This window comes from Callospermophilus lateralis (assembly GCF_048772815.1).
Source record: "Callospermophilus lateralis isolate mCalLat2 chromosome 11 unlocalized genomic scaffold, mCalLat2.hap1 SUPER_11_unloc_3, whole genome shotgun sequence".
Taxonomy (NCBI): Eukaryota; Metazoa; Chordata; class Mammalia; order Rodentia; family Sciuridae; genus Callospermophilus; species Callospermophilus lateralis.
Window position 1 is genome coordinate 6,936,654 of NW_027510155.1, and position 11,176 is coordinate 6,947,829.

General features: G+C 34.2%; 1 pseudogene; it reads left to right on the plus strand.

The window, feature by feature from the left end:
• The first annotated feature begins 2,062 nt into the window (after positions 1 to 2,062).
• Positions 2,063 to 3,086, plus strand: LOC143386020 (protein ARK2N pseudogene; annotated as a pseudogene).
• Positions 3,087 to 11,176: the final 8,090 nt, after the last annotated feature.

Below are 11,176 nucleotides of genomic sequence, written 5' to 3' on the forward strand. Positions count from 1 at the left end.
CTCAATAACCTAATTATTTTGCTCTTTTTTACATCACTAATAACAATTTTGTGATTCACTGCATTCGTTTGAATATGTTCATCCAGATTTTCTATAAAGAATATATATAATTTAACATTAAAGCAATATTTCATCAAGACCAAGTTATTCTATGAATCAAATATGGGTCAATTAAGAGAATACATTAATATATGACACATTCATGAATAGGTAAGTAGGGAAATTTAATGGTCATCTAAATAAAAATAAAGGAACTTATGATCAAATATGAAAACTATCAATAATTTGCCTCAGTAGTGTGTGTTATTTGCTATTTATTTTATAGGATAATTTTGAAAATTACATAATTAAATATAGAATTTCATATGCATGGCAAATTGGTTCACATTAACAATCTATAATTACATGGAATACACCTACATTCAATTAGACTTTAAAAAAAGTAGGCTCTTGGTCATAATGCAATTATTAAATTAATTGAGAATAAGCTCTTACATAATCCATTTATTGCAATTTCAAAGTTTAACAAATTAACTAATCTTTTTATACTTAATTGAATTAAAATAATTAGTCAACATTGATACAAAGAACATAGGCTTCTTTGGTTCATTTGGATACAAAATAGCCAATCCTGTATAGCAGCTAACTTCAGAGGAATATTAGAAGTAAGACAAAGAAATGAAGGGATATTAATCATTTTAAGAAAATGACCAAAAGTACTATGATTCCATTATAGAATTCTGTACAAGACAATGGGTAATTATCTCTGTCCAACACAAAAGATTAACATCTTTCAAGAGATCTTCATGATTTTTTACTGTAGTTATTTTTAATATTATCAAATAATGGGAATTAATCATGCTTTTTCCTTGTCAACTGCTGAAGATGAAACAGATTTTATGCTCCCCAAGTTGCCATCAGTTGTTGCTATTCCATCCTTCTTTATGTGGTGATAGTCTTTGTAGAACAACAAGAAACTGGAAATCTCCATTCCTCTAAACTTATCACTGCACCATGGTTTTTCATGCTTTTAAAACTGAGATTACCTTTTCTAGTTATAGACTAACATTTGTAGTAATTCCATATTTATTCAGACTCATTCTCAAAACAGATGGTTTCTACTAAATTCAGATTGAAAATAGTAATCAGTTATCAAAATTTATTTTTCACACAAAATCATGATGGAAAATTATAAATAATAGTAAAAAATTTCCTTGTAAAGTACTACACACCAAAATAGAAGAAAAATCGAGTACAAAAATTTCTTCTTTAAAAGGCCACAGGCATAACTGAGAACACAAGAAATTTCTTAAAATTGTATTATGTCACTGTCTCAAAGAACTCTAAAATAAGAATCTCTCCCCATCACCATAATATATACTCTTATTTTATATACAATACATATTTATATATTTTATATTTTATATATATATATATATATATATATATATATATATATATATATATATATATACACACACACACACACACATATATTTACCTTCGGAATACTCTTCCAGAAAATAGTAGTAATTGTAGCTATAACCAAAATCAAAATGCTCTTTTTGAATAAAAGATTCAATTTATCTTAAATAAACATTTAAAGTGTATTTATATCATATACCCTATTCTTAAACCCTGAACCACCTATCCCTTTTTCTCTATCAATTTTTACATTGGTTTTTATATACTCTATTACTGGAAATTTAAACTCTGTAGTCCTTCTAAGTATACTTCTATAGAGCTTAGATGTGAGAATATCCTAAAATAACTTATTCAATGTTCATATGGAATATATGCGAAGGCTCGCAAGGTTCCCATGAAGAAACTTGAACAGGACTTTGGTGCCACGGCACCAGAGGAGCACAGCCTGGTCTCCCCAAGCCAATGTGATGACTTCCGAGGAAAAGTGGGTAGAGAAGGGAGCCGGCTTCCTGCTGGAGTGATTCAAGGATTCAGATTTCGCTAGCATCGAGAAACCTTCAGGAGGGGGTTGCTTTCCTGTTGCATCTTTGATATCGTTTCCTAGACTCTGCTCCATAATTTAACTTGAAATTCTGAAATGAAGATGGAAGAGGCAGTGGGAAAAGTTGAAGAACTCATTGAGTCTGAAGTCCCACCGAAAACATCTGAACAAGAGACAACCAAGGAGGAAGATGGATCTGTAGAACTAGAATCTCAAGTTCAGAAAGATGGTGTAGCAGATTCTGCAGTTCTTTCTTCAATGCCTTGCTTGTTGATGGAACTGAGAAGAGACTCTTCTGAGTCTCAATTAGCATCCACAGAGAGTGACAAGCCGACAACTGGTCGAGTTTATGAGAGTGACTCCTCTAATCATTGCATGCTTTCCCCTTCCTCTAGTGGTCACCTGGCTGATTCAGATACATTGTCTTCTGCAGAAGAAAATGAACCCTCCCAGGCAGAAACAGCAGTGGAAGGAGACCCTTCTGGAGTGTCTGGTGCCACAGTTGGGCGTAAGTCTAGGCGATCCCGTTCTGAAAGTGAAACATCTACTATGGCTGCCAAGAAAAACCGGCAATCCAGTGATAAACAGAGTGGCGGAGTTGCCAAGGTTAAAGGTCATTGGAGCCAAAAGCATAAGGAGTGGATCAGACTACTGAGGCAGAAACGGGAGGCTGCTGCAAGAAAGAAGTAAAACTTGCTGCAGGACAGTAGTACCAGTGACAGTGACCTGACTTGTGACTCAAGTACAAGATGATGATGAAGAGGTTTCAGGGAGCAGCAAGAAAATCACTGCAGAGATACCAGGTCACTTGGATCCAGGATTCCTAGCAAGTGACAAAACATCTGCTGGCAATGCACCACTTAATGAAGAAATTAATATTGCCTCTTCAGATAGTGAAGTAGAGATTGTGGGTGTTCAGGAACATGCGAGGTGTGTTCATCCTAGAGGGGGTGTGATTCAGAGTGTTTCTTCATGGAAACATGGCTCTGGCACACAGTATGTTAGCACCCGGCAAAAACAGTCATGGACTACTGTGACCCCCCAGCAGACTTGGGCTTCACCAGCAGAAGTTGTTGATCTGACCTTGGATGAGGATAGCAGGCATAAATACCTACTGTAATACAATGTCACTGTGTTTCCTCTGCACTGTTTCCTTCTAATTTCCACTTCCTCCTCTTCTTTGTGACACAGAAGTTCATTGTCATAGCTTCAGCTTCAGAAGCTGTTTGTGACATTTGTAGAATTGAAACTCATGGAAACCTCTCCACACCTTTTTTTTTAATCAAAAGAAGTCACTTAGGAAAATAACTAATCACAGAGAAAATAATTTCTTCTTTCCCTCAGTAGGAATATGAAAATGATGAATTTCATTAGATAACTTCACTTTACTTGGTGACTTTTAATCCTAGGAAAGTTGCTTTCCTTTTAGAATAATAGTTTAATTGCCAAGTAAAGTGTTTCAGTTTCTGAATCTTGTATTTATTTTTCTGTATAATGAAATTAATATCTAGACTTGACCACTATCTGCCCACTTCATTGTCACTCCCACGTTAGGGCATTCACACACGTATCACTCAGGTCCTTATTGGCACCTGATAGGGCATGCGTATTTTAAAATCTGTCCTTAAAAATAGAAGACAGAAGTATTACAAGTGTTTTGTTCTTTCAGCTTAAGTCTTCTGCCTTCTTTCCTGACTTTACTCCTGGTTGACTTCCTCACAATACAAATAATTGACATGCCCCTTTGTATTTCTAAATACTGTTAAGGTGACTTATTTAGTCTCCTTGCTGCAATAATTCATAATGTTCTAAAGAATGTCTCCTTTGGAGCAGAGGCATTGTGGATTGGTAACCATCAAGAGGTTTTCTGGGCATGTTGAGAGAGTATTGAGAGATCAGTGGGAAAGTCTTTTTTCTTTAACTTTTTCCCCTGATTTATTAAAATAATGGGAGAACTTAGAAAACTATTACCTAGAAAGTCTATGAAAAACTGTGTGGCTTCTGAGTCTTCAGGCGCTTGCAAGTCTTGAGAGAAAAGTACCTTCTTTCAAAGCTGATCTCTCCATAAGGCATGTATGACAACTGTTTCAGTACCTACGCTGAACTGGACCTGATATCATATTTGGGTTTTTTTTTTCTCTACCTTCTAAAAAATATATATATATATATATATATATATATATATATATATATATATATATATATATATCATAAGAAAAAACAAGACATAAGAAGTCAGTGCAAACCATATTAATGGCACTGTAAGTCTCACAGTATCAAAAAGTAATAATAGCAAAGGGTAGTTGAAACTTCAGGGAATTCAGGAAATGCCAGCATTGGAGTTTTGTGGCATTAGTTACTACCTTTTTTCCTATAACATGTAGATACTAGTGAATTATTTTAAAAGCAATACCTAGAGTTAGAACACTATGTATTGTGCACAGGGAGGTGTGAAGTAATATTGGCTCAGAAGACTTCACCTTTTGTTTTTCAGTGTTTTTGTTTGCTTCTTAAATTGTTTTTTGTTTCCATTGTTATGATATGAAGTTCCTATGCCCTTTGCTTTTTTCCCCAAATACCTTGGTAGCTCTTACTGATCATAAGACCATGAGATCTGCCGTTTTCAGTTTCCATTCAGTGAACACAAATTTACCAAGTGCCTGCTCTGCACCAAGCACTGTGCAGGGTGGGTGCATGAAAGCCCTGAGATGAATGAAGGCACGGCTTACATGTGCATGCATCATAGTCTGCCTGGCTCTACCTGCCTGGCCTTTTCTTCATTTTTTTAAATATAAAGACAACTTTATTCCTTTACGCTACTTCCTGTTACTTGAGTTCTTCTGAATGCCCCTTTTTCTACAGAAATGTACTTCAGCATGTGTTCTTTGATTTTTCTATTAGCCTCTCATTTGATCTGGCCTCTGTTCTTCTCCAACTTTTGATTTTTTTCCAACCTACTTTTAATTGGTCAGGCCTTTAAGATCACGAACCTCCAATTCTAGCACCTCATGTATCATTCTTTCACATGGCTGTAATCCTAGACAAAAACCAAAGACCCAGAGGCCAGAGCAAATCAGGACCTTCTGAAGATTTACTACTGGTGTATCCTTGGACCTTCACATCTTACTTTAGGATTAATTTATTGAATTTTACTGTTACACATTTTTTTTACTTGAATTAAAATACTAGACAAAGCAGAAATGTACAATTTCTGGTCTGTGTTTTCCAGGAAAATCATTGGGAAAAGAGTAGAGTGGAGTATATAACTTGAAGTTCTTGCAGCTTATTTTCCCCCCCCAGTATCAGGTCACAGCCCCATTTTAAAGAATGTTTCTCGTATTATCTATTTTAATGTTAATAGTATGTTTTGTCCAGTTATTTCCCATGACACATTTTCTTTAGCCCCTAATAGTCATCCTCTAAGAAGAATACTTTCTGGTGTGCTTTGTGCACTGTGGATTGGGGAAGAAGTTGAACTGCAACCAAGCCCTTTTCTGACCTTTTGCTTTTACATTAGGTTGCAGTTTTTTTCTCACTTGTTCTCTTTCCAGCTTCTTCATTACCTCTCCTGATCTACCAGAGCAGAGATTTAAGCATTAAGATGCAAAAAGGGAAAGGGAAGGGATGTTAGAGGCAGTGAGCTTTTCCCCCTACCTATTAGGTTGGGACTTTTCCACCTAACAACTAGAGGATGTTTCAGCTCTTCATTCATTGCTATTTCTAGAAGAGTGGAGATGTGGTTTCAGGCAAGGTATTAGTGATAAAATTCTTTGATACCCAACTCACGTTACATTTGAAATTTCTTTTAAAGGAATCGTTTTCTTAACCAAACTTTTGCATTTGGTAATGTAAGTAGTTCTTTGTTCAAAGTAATATCTCTGTTACAGTCGTACAGCTGGGTCATAGATTGGCTGATCCCACCAACTTGGTTAAATTCTCTGCCCCTCCAATTTGAAACAATAGACCAGCAATCTAGCTATTGCATCATCATGACTGCCCTGTAATTTTAAATTGCTGCTTACCAGTAATTGTCTTTTCATTTTGATGGTGGGGCCAGACTGAGTGGACTTCAGTATTTACAATTGAGCATCCCATAAAATGTTTTTGTTGTTACCAGTTGTGAACACAAACCATATGATTTGATAATTTAGCCATTTGTTCATCTTTACTTTTGCAGATTAACACCATATATAACTTAAAATAATTGTGTTGCCTGCTTTTTTTATACCACGTACAAGGTTTTTGAAAAAGCTTAGGACACAGTTTTGTCTTTTAATCTTTTTGTTTTCATAAAGGCAAAGAACAGAGCCCCTAATCCCTGTTCTCCAGTATGTGTATATATAAAAATGATTGCACCCTAACCAAACTTCCTCATATTGTGCACTGTTTGTTTAAAATAATCACGTATTTTAGTCCAATGCTGTTGTAATTTTTCATTTTATTTAAAACACTACTTCTTATTATTTTAACAAATTTTAAAGGGTAGTGATCTTAAACAAAATCACTGGATAACTAGGAAATATTTTTGTTGTTGTTTTGTTTTAAAAAGAGTACAAGGTCATCGAACCTTTTACTCCTCTTACAGTGAACTCGAAATGTCAGCCATTGTATGGCTAGGAACCAATGCACTTGGCGATTAACAGATCTGCTGTTGCTGGGGTGTGAGCGTGGACTTGATGCAGTGACGACAAATCATTGTGTAGAAGTAATGTTTTCAAATGTGCAACTCTAGTTTTTAAAATGAAATTTGGTTCGTTACATTCATTATTTAGTTTTTGTTTTCATTTAGTATTTAATGGTCTTTGGAGAAAAAATAATAAAACAGTGTTATATATATATATATATATATATATATATTGGTGCAAGATAAGATTTTCTGTTTTTTGAAATAAGTCTGTAGCATAAAGGTTAAACTATTTTAAGAGAAAATAAAATAGAGTGTATTTAAACAATGAAAAAAAAAAGAATATATGCAATCCATCATACCACTGTAGTTTCAATGCTAGCTCTGAATATAGAGAAAAAACATATAACTTCAAATCAGCTCCTATATTTTATAATTATCATATTTTTTTAGTTATGTATGTGGGATTAGGCCCCAATTTCCTTAATAAGACTTCTTTGGCTCAAAAATTAAAAACAAGAATCAATAAATGGGATGGACTCACGAGAAAAAGTTTCTTCTCAACAAAAAAAAAAACAATCTGTGGGGTGAATTGAGAACCTACATATTGGGAGCAAATATTTACCCCTCTCATATAAGTTAGAGCACTAATCTCTAGGGTATATCAAGAACTCAAAAAACTAATAATAATAATAATAATAATAACAACAACAACAACAACTGAATAAATGGGTCAAGGACCTGAACAGACACTTACAAGAAGATGATATACAATCAGTCAACAAATATATGAAAAAAATGTTCATCATCACTAGAGAAATGCAAATCAAATCAAAACCACTCTTAAGATTTCATTTCACTCCAGTCAGAATGGCAGCTATTATGATGACAAACAACAATAAGTGTTGGCGAGAATGTGGGGTGGGGGAAAGGTACACTCATACACTGCAGGTGGGAGCAAATTGGTGCAGTCAACATGGAAAGCAGTATGGAGACTTCTTGGAAAATTGAGAATGGAACCAACATTTGACCGAGCTATCCCTCTCCTTGATCTGTACCCAAAGGACTTAAAAACAGCATACTACAGGGACACAACCACACTAATGTTTATAGCAGCACAATTCACAATAGCTAAACTGTGGAACCAACCTAGATGCCCTTCAGTGGATGAATGGATTAAAAAAAAGTGGCATATATACACAATGGAATATAACTCAGCAATAAAAGAGAATAAAATTATGGCATTTGCAGGTAAATGGATGGAGTTAGAGAAAATAAATCTAAGTGAATTAGCCAATCCCCCAAAAAACAAATGCTGAATGGTTTCTCTGATAAAAAGAGGCTGATTCATAGTGGGGTAGGGAGAGGGAGCATGGGAGGAATAGACAAACTCTAGATAGGGAAGAGGGTGGGAGGGTATGGGAGGAGGTATGGGGTTAGAAATGATGGTGGATGTGATGGACATTATTATCCAAAGTACATGTATGAATACATGAATTGGTGTAAATATACTTTGTTTACAACCAGAGATATGTGTAATAAGAATGGTAATGCATCCCACTGTCATATATAAATAAAAAAATTTAAAAAACTTTTTATATTAAATAAAATATTAAGAGAAAAAAGAACGTATAACTTCAAATCATCCCCTAAGTTTTATAATTATCATAATTTTATTAGTTATACAGGAATACATTATTAATTTTATTAGTATGATGATTATCATTTACTCTTTAATATGCACATATTTATTAAGTACAATGTTTTACAATTATATTATACTGCATTTTTATAAAATTAAGACAGTTTTCTTTGGTAAAGGTTTGACATTAAACTTTCAATGCACAACAAAATATATTAGTGAGCAATTTACTCCAACTGTTCCCTGGTGCTATTTGTGGGTTGTACATGGAAATAATCACACTTTCTTCAAAAGACTTGAATCCTACTTATTGCTATGGAAAAGAGGTTAAATTTATAAAAATGACTTTTAATGTTTAATTAGGAATGTATATTCAATTCAGTTTGTGTTTTCATGGAACATTTATACATGTGTTAACTGCTTGTTGGATGATCAAAAAAGATAATTCTCTATTACCTGCACTGGAAGGAGCTTAATATTGCTACTTGCACTCAGAACCTTTACCTTGTTAATTATATAACTTTTACTAGTGTGCTATCATGACTTTGTCAAGCTTATATAACACATGTATGCCAAGACTTTTAAGAAACAGTTGTGTCTTCTATGTGGTTAGTTTTACATTCATTGGAAGGCCATAGATGATAATGGAGATGAAAAATGTATGCTTTGGAAACCAGGCACACCTGGAATTCTTATGTGAATGAAAAACAAACTTCTGTATATTAAGATTCTAGGATTTAGAATTTGATTTTGTTACCTCAGCTCTTAAGTAGTACCCTAACTCAAGTATTGAAAATACATATGGCTATGACCTTCAACTGACATGTAAAAAAAACTTGAACTATGACATTAAGCTCAGTAATCAGGGGGCTAGCGATATAGTAAACTTAAGAGGAGGCTAAATAAATGCAAACCTCTATTATGTAATAATAATATTTTTGGAAAAATCTTGAGCTGGAAAGCAGGCTAAGAGTATGGGGTGTGTGTGTGTGTGTGTGTGTGTGTGTGTGTGTGTGTTTGTGTGTGTGTGTGTTTGTGTGTTTGTGTGTGTGTCTGTGTGTGTGTGTGTGTGTGTGTGTGTGTGTGTGTGTGTAGAATGTTACTTGATATATGTTTAAGAAGATACTTTCAGGAAGAGAGGAGCTCAGGCAATAATTAGCTATGCTGCTAGTGGAAAGAAGAGCAAAAACAAAAACAAAAAAGGAAAACTGCAAAGAATTGAACATGAGTTGATTCAGGATGATAAAGGATGATTTTTTTTCAATATCAAACAGAAAAAAATAAGAAAAATAGTGTTTAAGATGACCCGAACTTAGCTGCATTAAGTTAAAGGAGGAGTTTGAGTAAAGCAGCAAATGGGTAAGTTAATAAATGGAGCACATCTAACAGCTATGGACTTGGTATGTGGATTCTGGCACATAGAATTGACAAATATATCAAAAGGATGCTATGAATTTTAGGAAATCTTACTGCCAACAAATCATGAGTCTAGACTAAAAGAGGCTACAGAGTAAAACAATTCATGCATTCCAGAAATGGATGAGCATTACGATAAAAGCTGCTCGCCCTTCAATATATCAGAAATGGTTATGATGATTAAAAAAAAAAAAAAGCTCACAAAGTGGAGCCAGGAGACACTGAGGACAATGGATAATAGTGTACCACTGAATCAGCATTCAGAACCTCATAGTGCCTGCCCCATAGGGTCCATCATTGCTAAGGTGCAGTCACATCTGTGTGTTCCCCTTTTCCTCATTTGACTTATTTTTAATTCTACACATTTATGAGGTACAGTTTAATAGTTTAATACATGTATATATTATAAAATAATAAAATTAGGAAAATTAATATTTTCATCTCTATTAACATTTTTAAAAAAATTTAACATAATTTGGACATACTTGTGTAGCAAAATGTGATTATTTCAATACATTTAGTATGTACTGATCAAATCAATGTAATCAAGATTTCCATCTCCTTATCATTACTTTGTGTTTGAAGATATTGAGATCCACTCTAGTAGTTACACATAAAATATGTAAGTTTACTATGAATTGCAGACACCCCACTGTGCTGTAGAACATTAGAACTTCTTTCTAATTGTGTTTAGGTGCCTGTTACCAAAGTTTGCTTTATTCTTCTTCCCCCCATTCTTCCCTGCTTCTAGTAATCACTATTATATATTCCAAGTATTTTGTTTTTAAATATCCATATAGGAGAGAGAACATTGTGTGTTTTCCTTCCTGTATCTCATTTAGTCACTTAACATAACCTCCAGCATTATTCCCCTTTCTTCCTGGGAATATTCTATTTTTTTTTTTACCCTATCATATATTTTATGTTAGTAATAGATGGCTTGTCATTTATTTGTGCATCCCCAGATGACAAGAAGACATATTTAAACCAGATAGATAAAACACTGCATTATCAGACATATGAAGATGAGTGTGTCCATTTTGTAAGAGAGTAGGCAGACTGTTTCAAAGATGAACAATTTTATAGAAAAATTTAGACTTTCTCATCCATGGTTGGTAACTATTGTTGAAAAGTGATTACTGAGCAGGGACATCATTTAAGAATATCCTACTCCCTATTTACAGCCAGGTTTGGTCATGTATTAATTCTTACTGTTGGTTTGTTATAGAAAGAAATCTGTATCTCTTCAAATACGAATTGATTAAAAGGAACGTGTGCTTCCTACAGTCTCTGAGCTGGACACAGACCACTTCCAAGCTCTCAGGGATAGCTGCTTTAAGAAATGCAAGAAGTCTGGTCCCCAAGTCACTGCATGAAGGGGAACTACCCACCTGTCAACCAGGATACTAATACAAATTCTTTGGTAAATTTCTTATGCCTCTTAAGTTTTTTCTGTATTTAAGGACTGGGCTGATGCAACTAATAAATCAACAAAGGAAAAGGAAAAAAAAGTAAAGAAAACAGAATG